Below are 14,547 nucleotides of genomic sequence, written 5' to 3'. Positions count from 1 at the left end.
TGCAGTTGAGAGACACATGATGCACTTCATCCATACATGCAAGGTCCCTCAAAAGATTGACTGCATTCGGTGCCTCAATGCTAAACCAACCGCACTGAAGGACCACAACTGGAGTGGAGTAAAAAACTTTGTCAGAAACAGGATCACGTGTTCATCCCGCGCTGCCCCAAGAAGATCCTGGACCATGAGGATCCCATTCCGGTCTTTCTCCTTAGTGACCCAGCTTACCCTTTGTCTCCTTGCTTGATGAAGGAGTATGTTAATGGCGGCAGCACTTGCCAGGAACAGTACTTTCGACTGTCCTTGTGTCAGGCGAGAATGGTAATTGATTGATATGTTTATTTATTATTTGTATTTATTTATTTACATTTTAATTTTGAAGAAGCCTACCTTTAGAGTTGACTAGTAAAACTATATTAGTCACAGTTATGCAAGTGCCTAATAATCCTGACTGCATTTTCCTTTCAACAGGTGATAGAAGGTGCTTTCAGAAGATTGAAAGCATGCTGGGGTGCACTGAAGTAGAGTTTAGATTCCCAGCCCGAGCCCGAATCCGTGGGCCGGGTTTGGGCCGACAAGCCCAGCCTTTGATCAAGCATTTGTGTGTTGATTTTCTTTCATGACTTTATTAGCCCAATTAGGTGGACAGAAAGCTATGCCATAATCAGCAATATTTCGGGCAACTATTTATTTTTCGAAAAGTAAGGCTGTACGTAACGAAAGTGTGCCATGTTGCACAAAGTAAAAAAAATAAAAATAAAGTCAGGAGAATTAAGTTTGAGCACCTTTGATGGAAAGTGGGAGGTGTGGAGGGTGCAGCAGCTGCTGGCACTGAGATGTGCTGCACGACTAAGGACCCTGGACAGCCAAATTTAAACAGCCCACGAATTAAAAAAAAAAAAAAAAATCGGGCTCATAATTACAGTTAATGTGTCGGGCCGGTCTCGGACATAACGTGCACGGGCTCAGTATAGGGTCGGGCTTGATTTTGTGGGCCCGATCTAAGCTCTACACTGAAGAGAGCAATGGACAGCAATTTAGATGATCTCCCTTTCGTTATATAATGCCTGCTTTGTCCTTCATAATTACTGTGAGGCCTCAAATCCAAATGCATGAGAATTTCCAATTCAAGATCAAGAAGCTTCACCAGCTTGGGATTGTTGCTACACCATCCACAACTGAAATAGTTGAGTCCTGTGTCTGTAGCTCAAGTGATATGGAATGCATGTATAGAAGGTGCATTCAATGCCAAGGCAAAACCTTCCCTACAGCTATTGATCCATCAACTAAAGACAACATCATTTCCTGGGACCAATGGCTTACTCGGACAGTAAAAATATCAAAAAAGGGAAAAGATGGCTCACTTGAGGAGACAAATGCCAAAAACACAGCACTGGAGAAGACACACACATCCATCGAAAAACTTGTTGACCTCACTCAGGAGTGTGTCAACAAACTGACCATTCATGTGTATAACATCCAGCACCAGTTCCAGAGGATGAAGTCACTGAAGGAGAGCCTTACTGAGAAGGAGGTGGCCATCCACATTGATATTAGTGAGAACTATGGCTGCAAGTACACTAGGGAAGCGAAAGACACCCACTTGGGTGGCGGGAACGAGCAAGTGACGCTTCATACTGGGGTCAAATACCGGAGTGGGGGACGTGTGGAGTCGTTTGCATCACGGTCAGCATCCCTAAAGCATGATGCAGTTGCAACGTGGGCTTATATTGATCCAGTGCTCAGATCCATCCGGGAGGAACATCCAGAAGTGAAGCACATCCATTTCATTTCAGATGGACCCACCTCCCAATACCGGAACAAGACAGCATTCTATCTAGCCTCGACAGTGCCATTCATGCGAGGGTTTGAATATGTCACCTGGAACTTCTCAGAGGCATCTCATGGCAAGGGTGCCCCTGATGGGGTAGGGGGTGTGCTCACGAACCTAGCCGACCGGCTTGTTGCTTATGGACAGTGTTGGGCAAGCTACTTGGAAAATGTAGTGAGCTAAGCTACAAGTTACTCTACATGAAATGAAGCTTCACTACACTGAAGCTACCCACCAGAGAAATGTAGCAAGCTACGCTACAATCTTTTTTTTTTTTTTTTTTTTTTTTTTACATCAAACCAACTTCATTCCAAGTCATTGCTCCCTAGTGATCAATAAAACTTGAAGACAGATTGGCAAAAAAATTTCATTTTCACAGAACATATTCCTCTGCGTTTTTTTTTTTTTTTTTTTGCTCGCTACTGTGTTCTTTATTAACGTTACTGTGCGTTCACACCAAAAGCTTCCAAAGTGTCAAAACGCCGTTAGTCAATTCATTTTCAATGAGAGCTCGGCGACACTGAGCGACCAAAGCGTCACCAGACAAGAAGTTGAGCCATGGTTAATTAGCTATGACACGGTTCGGCGGCAACCTGTCAGAATAGAGAGGTCCATCGGCTTCCTTTTTTTTGGTCCTTCGGCTCCCCAATGACCAGCGTGATCAAACTTTGACGTCAGTCACGTGATGAGCAACCAAAACAGTTGAAAATATTTGCCGTTTTGGAAGCTGTCTTGTCTGAAGCGCACCCTCGAGCGTTTTTGACGCTTTGGAAGCTTTTGGTGTGAACGCACAGGGAACTAGCTAGACATTGCCATAGTTTCCTTTTCAAATTCCAGCGGTACCAGCAGCGCGATCTCAGCGTGAACGTAGCATTAGAGCATGCGCACAAAACAAAAACTAGATTAGGCGGGACCAGAGCCATTAGCGAGTCCGACTCCGACATGTATGTACTGGCATATTTTTTTCAGGAGGAGCTATATGAAGATATACCGGCAACGTGGATAGTAGATTTTGAAAATAGTATCGTCATGGACAAAGACATCGAGTATGAAGTCAACTGGCGTGATGGGAGAAGTGCCCAAAATGCCCAGCAAAAATTGTTGCTGTCAATGGTAAATTAAGCTAAAAGTAACGTTGACTCTGCATTGAGTTGTATGAACGGCAAGGACACACTAACATGACCATTGAAATCATGCTGATTTCATTGAGTGACACCTTACTGATCATATTATTTTCAGGCCTTGTGGCTATCTAGATCAGGGGTCTCAAACTCCCGGCCCGGGGGCCACATCCGGCCCGCGGCCCCCCTACATCTGGCCCGCGTCTTGACGTGAAAAGTAGGAAAGGCTGTCAAAGTTAATGCCTTAATGCAAAATGCTTTTAACGGCCCTATTTTTTTTAATGCGCAATTAATGCGCTAACCTCGGGCCGCTCCGTAGTTTAATTTATTTTTATAAGTTTATTTGAAAACAGGGACAGTGCACATTAATAACATCACTGTAAATGCGCCAGAATTAGCCAAGAGGCTATTTTTCATCTGTAGTCCCCAGACGGATGTTAAAAAGTCACCCTAAAAACAGAATATGAATATGATTAAAATTACAAAGTTATTAGCCAAGGCAATCTACAAACATGCACAGCAATTAACAACTTGACAAAAGAACATACAACATGACATGACAAAAGACACAACATACATAACATCAATCAGAAAACATAATCAATACATCCCCATGCAGCAAAGACACATGACGCAATACACATCACACCACAGCATGCAAAGCAGAAGCACAGACACAAACTGCATGCATACACAGTAGAAACGACGCCACAAAAAGACATGCATGCCGACACATGAAGGCAGACAGACAACAACAAGATGGCTACAGGTTCAGCACAGACGGACCGGAGAGAGGAAGAAAGGTGTAAAATAACTAGTGCTGACAGATCTGAGCACCAATCAACCATCTCTTCAAATGAGCTTTGAATAAACTGTAGGTATTCAGGTCTCTAATAGTAGCTGGGATGGAATTCCACTCTAGTGCAGCTCTAACAGAGAAAGCAGACTGACTAAACGAACTTTTCCTAAAAGGAATAATACAGTCTCCTCTTGCTGCACCTCTTGTGAACCCATATGCAGTTGTTCTTATGTTGACAAACTGTCTCAGCGGAGGCGTGGTGGAACCAGTTGGGGGAAACAGAGAAGCTGCCTTCTCCAGACGTGATCACAGGTAGGCTGTGTGTGCATGTCTGTGTGTGTGAGTTACTACGTTTAGCGCGACGCTCCCGTCCCCCGGATATTTCTGCAGCTGGATTCACATGATCCGGCCAGACATGAAACTCATGGACGTCACACCGACCATCGTGCATTTGCACTGTGAGGAGTCGCTCTGCTCCGTGGTCTCATACACAAACAGTGATAATCCCACTGCAACATGTTGCTGTTGCTGTTGTTGCCGTTGTTGTGGTTGTGCGCGACGTAGCGCTGCCGCTTCGACTAGCGAGTCCCCCCCCCCCCCCCAAATCTCCCGTTCATTCAGCCTGGTGAGGGAGGGGTGGAGGGGGGTGGTGTGTGTGTGCGTGTGGGAGGGGGGGGGGGGTCTTATGATGCAGAAAACCTGCATATGTTTTTTCTCCTCATGTTCCTACACTAGAGAACTTGTTCTTCTTGTCACCAAATGAGGCTGCTCTCTCTCTCTGACAGCTGATTTTTAAATACCATGAAAATGGTATTTGGAAAAATACGAGTTTCCTTGAACGCACCATAACAGTCCTCGTCCCTACGTCGCCACATTCACAGCGTTCCTTGGCTGCACACACAGCCCTGCATGCCGTTCTCTCTCCTCATTGGATAAAAACTGTAGGATACGATAAATGTTTTCTCCTCGGCTCAGAGCAGAGCAGAGTGACTGACAGACCCGTGTTTCAGACCAAACACTCTATGTAAGTGATTGCTGTCGGAAGATATAACTATTTAAGACTTATATTAACACAAATATATCACTTACTTCTGCTTTAACGTAACTTGTAAATATCCTTACAATCTTCTCGATGTTTTCCTCAGTATATTTAGCTACTAGGGTTTTATAGATACGTTTTTATAGACGTTTTTGTGTTGTTTTCACAGATGGAGTACAGGTTCAGGGAGAGCAAGGGGCAGTAGGCAACAGACAGCCTGCTACACAGGGACAGCAGCAATCTGCCCTTGGCAACAGGCAGCATGCTGGGACAAGGGCCAGACAGCCTCAGGTAGCCCAGTCACACTCGCAACAGCAGCAGAGGACCCCTGGCTGTCCTCGTACAGCAGCAAATACAGTGGAGCACAATATGGCCAGGTTTGAATCTGAAGTTTGTTCCCATGATCAGTGTAAGGGAACATCTTTAAAAAAATATTATTTTTTTTTTTAGAATGAATAAGAACTAACTATATGTCTTTACCATACACATTCCTTTCATCTCCTCAGTGCTTTCCCTGGCCTATTCAAATCTGGAAAAGGCTATACCCCATCTCCCAAAAGAAGGGCAGAATAATAATACTGTAATACAGTATTCAATCAAACATTAACATGTAGCTATCTTTTGAAAGATGCTAGGTAAGATGAAGAGACAGCAGAGATATCTGCTGTCATTCTGGGCAGTGCCAGTGACGCTGGGATAGAGATCAGCTGGGGATCCTTAGCGGTTTTTCGGTCTCCGCATTGTGTGTGTGTGTGCGGCTCTGGCGTTTCATACGGTGAGTGTTGCTTTGAGTGCCCTCCGCTTGCAGTGACGTCACCAGCAGCTTCCCCAGATCAGACAGATGAGTGCCTAGCTGGGCTGATTGCTATCAGCTCTTCCGTCAGGTGCTCTTTTCTTATTTTGCCTTTCTGTGTGTGTCCTTTATATTGGCATGCAGTGCTGCACGGAGCCCCGCTGTAACTCAGAGAAGGCACGGAGGACTCTGAAACTTCTCCCAGCCCTTAGTCGACATGAGGGTGAGTAGATAATGAGTGAAATTTCAATTTTGAGTGAACTATTCCTTTAACCTAGGTTCACTCAAGACTGCCTTGAAAATACATTCAGCTGTATGAGGTCTAAAAACCCTGTACCAACTCAAGTGCAATTCTATCATGCTCTCAGGATCATATACTATGTGGGGCAGTTCCTCACCACGATCAAGTCGGGCAGTTACCAGGAGGATGACAGCAGCTTTTTGGCAGACTTCCTGGACAGAGTGGAGGCAAATGTCACTCCCTCAGTTAGAGTGGAACAACTGACAGTGGTGGACAGAGCAGCACCTGACCTAACAAAGACCGAAAAATATATATATATATGTGACCCGCTCTGGCGAAATGAGTCGGAAGTCGCAACGTTCTATTTTTAGATAATCAGCTGATAACGTGGAAAATCAATAAAAACTCAAAAAAATTTTTTTTTGCTAATTTCAAAGAAATGACATTCAAAAACAATCTCCCAAAGTTTCATAGTCCAGATAATTGAGGAAAGGCACGTAAATGACGATTAAAGTTGACTTACAACTTTTAACCCTCTAGAGAGGAGCACAACATTAGGCTAAATAACTTCTGAACCTGATAGGGACGAGCTGTAAACTGCATCTGAATCGTCAGATTCTCCGCTTTCCGAGGGTCCCTGAATGGTGCATTTATGACAACAAGGGTAGCCACGTGAAATCACGTAGTACGGGGCCAGATGCTCAGCTGAGCGGTAGCAGGGATGCTAAACCGAGCGTTAGCATCGATGCTAAACCGAACGTAGCATGCTAACGCTTGCAGATGTTTTACTAAACATGAAATATCTTCTGAACCGTTTATGATAGAGACGAGCTGTAAACAGCATCTGAATAGATACATTCTGCTTTCCGAGGGTCATTGAACGGTGCCTCTACAAGGTACGTGTAATCACATGGTAAGGAACAGACGCCAGATTCACGGAAGGCTTTAAACCAGAGACGTTCTAAATTTTTTGAACGCATTTTTCTCAGGTTTTCAATCGAAAGCAGTGAGTGGAAGACCATAATTAAAATCGCCATATCTTAAAAACTATCCAATGTATGACTTTGACTAGGGTATCATTTTAAAGCTTATTTTCTCCTCTTTCCATTGATACCAAAATCTCAATTTTGAAATTTGGGTCACTGCGACTCATTTTGCTGGATCAGGTCACATATATATATATATATATATATATATATATATACTCTTCCATCTTGCAGGCAACATCGTTCACAAGGTCGTCAAGTTTGCCAGCATCTGTGAAAACTGCAACACAGCACAGTGATGACATTCCTGTGGGAGAAAACAGCATGTTCCTATAGTTTAAAGCAGGGGTCGGCAACAGGCGGCCCGCGGGCCGAATGTGGCCCGCCGGACCTTCCAATGTGGCCCGCGACTGAGTTCTAATAGTTTAAGTACTGTATTTCTCCGTCTCTGTGCCTACGGCGCCTGTAAGTCAATGCGCTGGGACGCATTGTTGTGTGTGCCTGTGAGCCCCAGCACTGGGCTAAGGAAACGCCTTGCAGCCGGCCGCAGTCGTTGGGGAGCCGGCTGGACTGCAGGGTTTTCCCTGCCTGTTGCAGACACGAAGGTGTGTGCTTCGTGTCTGCATCATGCACGGGGGGCCGTTCAGATGGAGACGCGCGTCATGTGCGCTTCCAACTCAAAAGCTGTAGCGCGCATTTGATGCAACGCGGTTGTTTTTCCGTGCACGTCTGCGGCGCACAGCTGCACGCGGTTGCACGGACCTGCTTCTCCCCCGGTGTTGTGTCCCGGTGACCTCGGCATGTGTCTATCCTAAAGTTTCCCACTGAGCTCTGCCTCGTTTGAAAGGTGAAGGAAGCCCATGAAAGACGTCTCCTCTGAGATGTAGAATGTGTTATAGAAGAGAAACACGTGTCAGGACCAATGACTTGAGAACGGACCTGCCCTGTAATGTTCAGCCTCCTTTCATATTTAAACTGAAAATCACAGGGCATGTCTCAGGATACAAGCCATCGGTGTAAAGTTCCAGCAGCATGATATGTAAATGATGATATGATGGGCTATGTCAAGATTTTTAATTTTATATCATACAAAACAAAACACCAAAGATGTGTATAAATAAAAAATGATGTGCACAAGAGAAATAAAAATATAAAATATAAACAACCAAATTATTAAGCAAAAAGGTGAATTTAATTTCAATCTAGGCCTATTTGAATGTCCGGCCCTCGGGGTGTCTGTTGAGAAAAATTCTGGCCCTTCGACAAATATAGTTGCCTACCCCTGGTTTAAAGAGTGCAAGTCAGATGCCCTTTGCCACCCCTCTCAAGAAGCATATAATGTCATTCACCATTACGCACAGGGTGCGAATTATACAATGACAATTGGGGGGGTCAACATTTTCTAGAGGCCAGGGTGTAAAGGGAACCCAGTACAGCGCAGGCGCATGCTTCAGGTAACAGAGGTCTTGCACAATTCTTAAAGTATCTTGAAGGTTCAAGGTTCAACAATCTTTATTATTATTATTGTTTAATACAGAGAAAATACATAAAATAAACACATATACAAGAAAACAAAATCATCAAATTTTAACAGTTCATTTTAAACATTTACAGAAATCTCTTGTTTAAAAAAATGTCTGCATTGTGTACTGTCCTCCTCCTGTCTGCTCACTGTCCTCCTGTTCTCCTCCTCCACCTCTTTGCTCACTGTCCTCCTCCTCCTCCTCCTCCTCCTCCTCCTCCTCCTCCTCCTGTCTGTTCACTGTCTTCCTCCTCCTCCTCCTGTCTCCTCTCTGGCCTCTTCCTCCTCCTGTCTTTTCTCTGTCCTCCTCCTCCTCCTGTCTCCTCTCTGGCCTCCTCCTGTCTCCTCTCTGTCCTCCATCTGCCTGTATGTAAAGTACAATGAGTCACATTGTTTTTATATGAATAAAGTTTCCTTGCCAAATAGTCCTACCTTAAAAAAAGTCCTCCTCCTGTCTCCTCTCTGTCCTCCTCCTGTCTTCCTCCTCCTCCTCCTGTCTCCTCTCTGTCCTCCTCCTGTCTGTTCACTGTCCTCCATCTGCCTGTATGTAAAGTACAATGAGTCACATAGTTTTTATAATATGATTAAGTTTCCTTGCCAAATAGTCCTACCTTAAAAAAGTCCTCCTCCTCCTCCTGTCTCCTCTCTGTCCTCCTCCTCCTCCTCCTGTCTCCTCTCTGGCCTCTTCCTCCTCCTGTCTCCTCTCTGTCTTCCTCCTCCTCCTGTCTCCTCTCTGTCTTCCTCCTCCTCCTCCTGTCTCCTCTCTGTCTTCCTCCTCCTCCTCCTGTCTCCTCTCTGTCTTCCTCCTCCTCCTGTCTCCTCTCTGTCCTCCTCCTCCTCCTGTCTCCTCTCTGGCCTCTTCCTCCTCCTGTCTCTTCTCTGTCCTCCTCCTCCTGTCTCCTCTCTGTCCTCCTCCTCCTCCTCCTGTCTCCTCTCTGTCTTCCTCCTCCTCCTGTCTCCTCTCTGTCCTCCTCCTCCTCCTGTCTCCTCTCTGGCCTCTTCCTCCTCCTGTCTCCTCTCTGGCCTCTTCCTCCTCCTGTCTCCTCTCTGTCCTCCTCCTCCTCCTGTCTCCTCTCTGGCCCCTTCCTCCTCCTGTCTCCTCTCTGTCTTCCTCCTCCTCCTCCTGTCTCCTCTCTGTCCTCCTCCTCCTCCTGTCTCCTCTCTGTCCTCCTCGTCCTCCTGTCTCCTCCTCCTCCTCCTGTCTCTTCTCTGTCCTCCTCCTCCTCCTGTCTCTTCTCTGTCTTCCTCCTCCTCCTCCTGTCTCCTCTCTGTCCTCCTGTCTCTTCTCTGTCCTCCTCCTCCTCCTGTCTCTTCTCTGTCCTCCTCCTCCTCCTGTCTCCTCTCTGTCCTCCTCGTCCTCCTGTCTCTTCTCTGTCCTCCTCCTCCTCCTGTCTCTTCTCTGTCCTCCTCCTCCTCCTGTCTCCTCTCTGTCCTCCTCCTGTCTCCTCTCTGTCCTCCTCGTCCTCCTGTCTCTTCTCTGTCCTCCTCCTCCTCCTGTCTCTTCTCTGTCCTCCTCCTCCTCCTGTCTCCTCTCTGTCCTCCTCCTCCTCCTGTCTCCTCTCTGTCCTCCTCCTGTCTCTTCTCTGTCCTCCATCTGCCTGTTTGTAAAGTACAATGAGTCACATTGTTTTCATAATATGAATAGAACTTCCTTGCCAAATCAGTCTTACCTTAAAAAAGAGCCCACAGAGGTTTGGGTTGCCTCTCCTGAGCTTTCCTCCCTGTCACCCATGATGTTGAAAGACGATGGCCAGTATTCAACCAAGACACCACAAATGGAGTAGGGTTAAAGATGTCCAATGGTGGTCCATTGATGTCCACAAAGAGAAGAGAGGAAAGACTCTTTGCACGGAGTCTGTTGCGGGTTTTCCGGTTTGTGTCATTCACTGCCGAAAATCCTCTCTCACATTCAGCAGAGGTAGCCAAGTAGGTCTTACTGGCAATCAGAAGTCTCTTCAGGGTCTCTCCCCCCTCTTTTCCTTGTAGTTTAAAGTCTCTGTAGTCCTCAATTGCTTCTCTGGTTGGTTCACCAAGGAGTTTGGCCATCTTGCGCACCTCACTCTCACCAAATAAGACAAGCTCGTCAAGCTTTTGTGGCCAGCTGGACTTCTCAAGGGGCCTCAGTAACTGTACAAGGTCGTCACTTGGTAGCCGGGCAGTCAGGTTATCAACAACAGCTTGGTAGAATTGAGGGCTTTTTATTTTCCCTGCTCTTTCACCATTAACCGTGACACCTTTAAACAGGCCAGCCGAGATGCTCTGTTTAGCCTTGGCTGCTGACTTTCCACCCTGCATTTTCATTGCGGTTAGAATTTCAATGGTCTGTTGGATGTGGCAGTGACTTTCAACAAGTGTTGTGTGTCTTCGTTGCAGCTTCAGTGAGAGGCACTGCAATTCCCTTAGAACGTCCTTCATGCAGGCTAAATCACATAGGAAACTGGCACTGGTTAGGTATTTCAACAGCCCAGCATATTTTTTTCTTACACAGTCAGAATGAGATTTTAACTCACTTTCACTTTTAAAATAACATTGCCGTTATCTGCGAAGATGTGATGAGCCAATGTGGCTCTAGTGAACAAGTAGTGAGGAATTGTCAGACCGTACGAACGTCAGTCCTCCATTTTCTGACTGCTCATGAGCACCAGTGTAAGCTAACGTAACATTCACACCAGTTTAAGCTAGCATTCACATATTGACATTTTACATTGCAATGCAAAGACATAGATACATGATAACATTCGTCTGAGACACCGGACACAATATTAATATAAATATCATTCGGAACTCCGAAAGTGAGACAGTAAATAATAAACTAGCTAGATAACTTACATCACAGTGCTCCCCGAGTCGTCGACGTCCCCGAAAAAGCGCGAAGCCTACTTTTTCCCGTGTCGCTCTCTTTTTTTTCTTCTGTTTTTTTTGCACACGCCTCCTTGGATTTGAGCCAGGCAGCTGGGAGCCAACCAGTGAAAGTGAAAATGGTATAGTCCACTCAAGGGGTGTCTGTCTATGTCGTCTGGGTGTGTGTGTTTTACCACAACCCTCTTCCTGGCATGAATATGGAAAATACACTGTAATATTTATGACACTGATAAGACAGATAAATGTTTCAACCCCCCCAATCTCTTATTTGTACCTCCTTTAGGGGGGTCGAAGATGTAATTGGGGGGGTCAAACCCCCCCGTAATTCGCACGCAGCCTCAATGATATTACTGTAAATTAAAAAAAAAAAAAAAAGATATTACTGTAAATTGATGTTCCCATGGTGTATATTATAGAAGATTAATGTATAATGCATACTGTTACAGAATATTGTTTTATAGAGAATGTGAAGCCGACGTCACGCCGCTTTGCGTTGTGGGACGTCAGCGCCATCTTTGGAGGAACGCAAACATAAACAGAGAGTGGGGACTGGATTCAAGACCCAGATTTACTCCCTCCACTGACTTATCCAGACAATGTGAACTATCTCGTTTTTGGTATTAGTGCATATACTACTGTGGCATTTTTTACGCAGTAGTACTGTCCCACCATGATTACTTTTAAGCGACTTTGAGGAACTTTTTTTAGGGAGACGAGCAAGTGTTTACATCCGCAATCCTCCAAAGATGGCGCCCAACGTCCCACGGCGTGACGTAACTTCACATTCTCTATAATGTGAAACAAAGTTTGAATAAAAATTAAAAAAAGATATTAAATTGATCACACTCGTCTCTGCACACTGCGACACAAGCGCACTCCGTAACACGCAATCTCTTGTTTGTGGTGGTTAAGACCACACAAATACACATTGCGTAACATTGTTATGTTATTCACTGCTCCATGTATCAGACATGAAAACGGGTCATTGGTGAAAAAGGTGAGAAGGATACGACCCCTCCAGGGGGGTCCGGGGGTGAAGGTGAATTCATTTCTTTTTTTTTCTCTTCTCTTTTTTTTAGATTGACCATTTTACTGTAAATAGATTATGATGACATTACCGTAATCTCCTATGTCTGTGATCTTAAGCAAAAAACATAAGCTTTTTTTTGTTTCTTTCAACAGGTCCAGAAACATACAGCGAGGGTCAATGTCACAATCATAGGTGTGACTGACATCGACGCAACATTGCTTAAGGTTTGCCTGCAAGACGGTAAACATGCCCTCATATCCACGGAAATGTGGCAGCCTTTTGAGGCTGCACTTGAAGTGGACAGGCTTGATGTGACCATCACTAAAGAGGGAGAAATGATCACCTCAATTGTTCGTGTTTAATCGTTTTTTAATTTTTTTTTCAAAAAGTTCTACAATAGTTCATTGTTCTGTTTTTTTTTCTTTGTTGTGTTACAGTAAATTCTTGTTCTTCTTGTGTTAATGTAAATACATTTTCTGAAATTTGATTCATTCAGTGGGTTTGTATTACTCTATTACTGTATTCACTAATACTAAACTCACACACATATGTTTTAACTGTTTGGAGATATCAGAGAGAAGCAGTCAGGAAGTACCAGTAAGGAGAAGTGGCAGTGTGTAGCAGTTAGCGGTACTAACGGTAAACTCACTCACCCATAAAATACGTGCTAACCAACCTGTTTAGGGCCAATGGGGCTCTTGGTGAAACGGTTAGCATCGTCGCCTACGACGCAGGGGTTCAGGGTTTGAGGCCAGCTTCATACAGGTCGCTGAATAACCCTTTTTAAAAAAAAAAATTATTCTAAAATTTGAATATTTCTTATTTGAAAGCATCAATCTGATGCATTTTGAGAAGAAATTCAAGCAGAACTACAAGATAGTATGAGTGTATGATAAAGTATGGTCACATTATGCTATGTAACGTTACGGTATCAGTACTGTGGGAAATGGCCATTCACTATGTACTCACTATGTATCTGAGAAATATATGTGTGTGTGATTTGCTTATAATATATGTCACTGAATTATACAAGGAAATTATACACTGTGTTCTGTGGAAGCCTGCCTCATAGCAGAAGTTAATTTAAGGGGGTCATTCCTATGTTCCCACAGCCCTATGTTCCCACAGCCCTATGTTCCCACATTTCTAACTTTTGTTGTCACTGAAAATTAGGCCCTATGTTCCCACAGCCCTTTGGTCCCACCATTGGTTGGGTTTAGGCAATGAAGAAAAGAGTTGGTTAAGTTTAGTAAAAAGACCCGGTAGAGGCTAGACAGGCCAGATAGATAGAGTCCAGATAGGTAGAGAGAGTCCAGTGGGAACATAGGGCCTAATTTTGAGGAAAACCTTAGAACTGTGGGAACATAGGGCCGTGGGAACATAGGGCTGTGGGAACATAGGGCTGTGGGAACATAGGCACGCTCCCAATTTAAGGACAGCATCAGTTAGTATTGTGTAAGACCACAGCAGACATACAGCAGAGGTTTCCTGTGCAGGTGTGAGATATCAACATTTAGCTGAACACAACTCCCTAATAGGGAGTAGGATGAGTAACTCCTAAACAGGGTATGGTACGGAGAGGAACCAAGGCGGGGGGAGATGATAGAGAAAGAGTATAACGTCAGCCTCATAGCATAATTGCCTAAGTCATATTTGAAAATTTTCGGGGAAGAAAAGAAAAAACACAATTTCTAGCAAGCAAAGTCAAAAAGATGACTTAGAACACTTTTAGAGTCCAAAATCACTATCTGCCTGATTGGTTGAGGACATAGCCAATAAGGCAAGGTGATGCAGCAGTGGTAGGAGAGGAAAGTTAGGCAGATATCTCAATTTGGCCAAAAAATGACTTAGGCAATTATGCTATGAGGCTAACGATAAGAAATAGTGATAGGGTTGAGCTTCTTCAGAACACAGGGCGCTCGGCTCAAGACACAGATCTTCTGTATTGTGTTCTCCAAAGATCTTTGCTTAATAAATGCTGATGATATATCAACTCTAATTCTCTCGTGCAACTGGTTCTTTCCTTGCATCAAACCAACCGCGGGGAAGTCAGAGGGGGACTTCAACAGTACCAACATGTTTTTTGATACTTTTCCAAAGAGAACACAAAAAATGTCATTATTGACTTTATTTTAATAGAAAATCTTAGAACTATTATGCATCAGTAAATAAACAATCACTGCTGCTGCAGGATTAAAATTGATATTTCCATCAATATTAATAAGAACTCTTCCTAAATTAAAACATTAGTGGTCTGTTTAAAAATGAATATCAACGTGTTTTCTTTGCATTATTTGAGGTCTGAAAACACTGCATCTTTTTT

Source organism: Trachurus trachurus (assembly GCF_905171665.1).
Source record: "Trachurus trachurus genome assembly, chromosome: 10".
Classification (NCBI taxonomy): domain Eukaryota; kingdom Metazoa; phylum Chordata; class Actinopteri; order Carangiformes; family Carangidae; genus Trachurus; species Trachurus trachurus.
Note: the sequence above shows the minus strand (reverse complement) of the source record.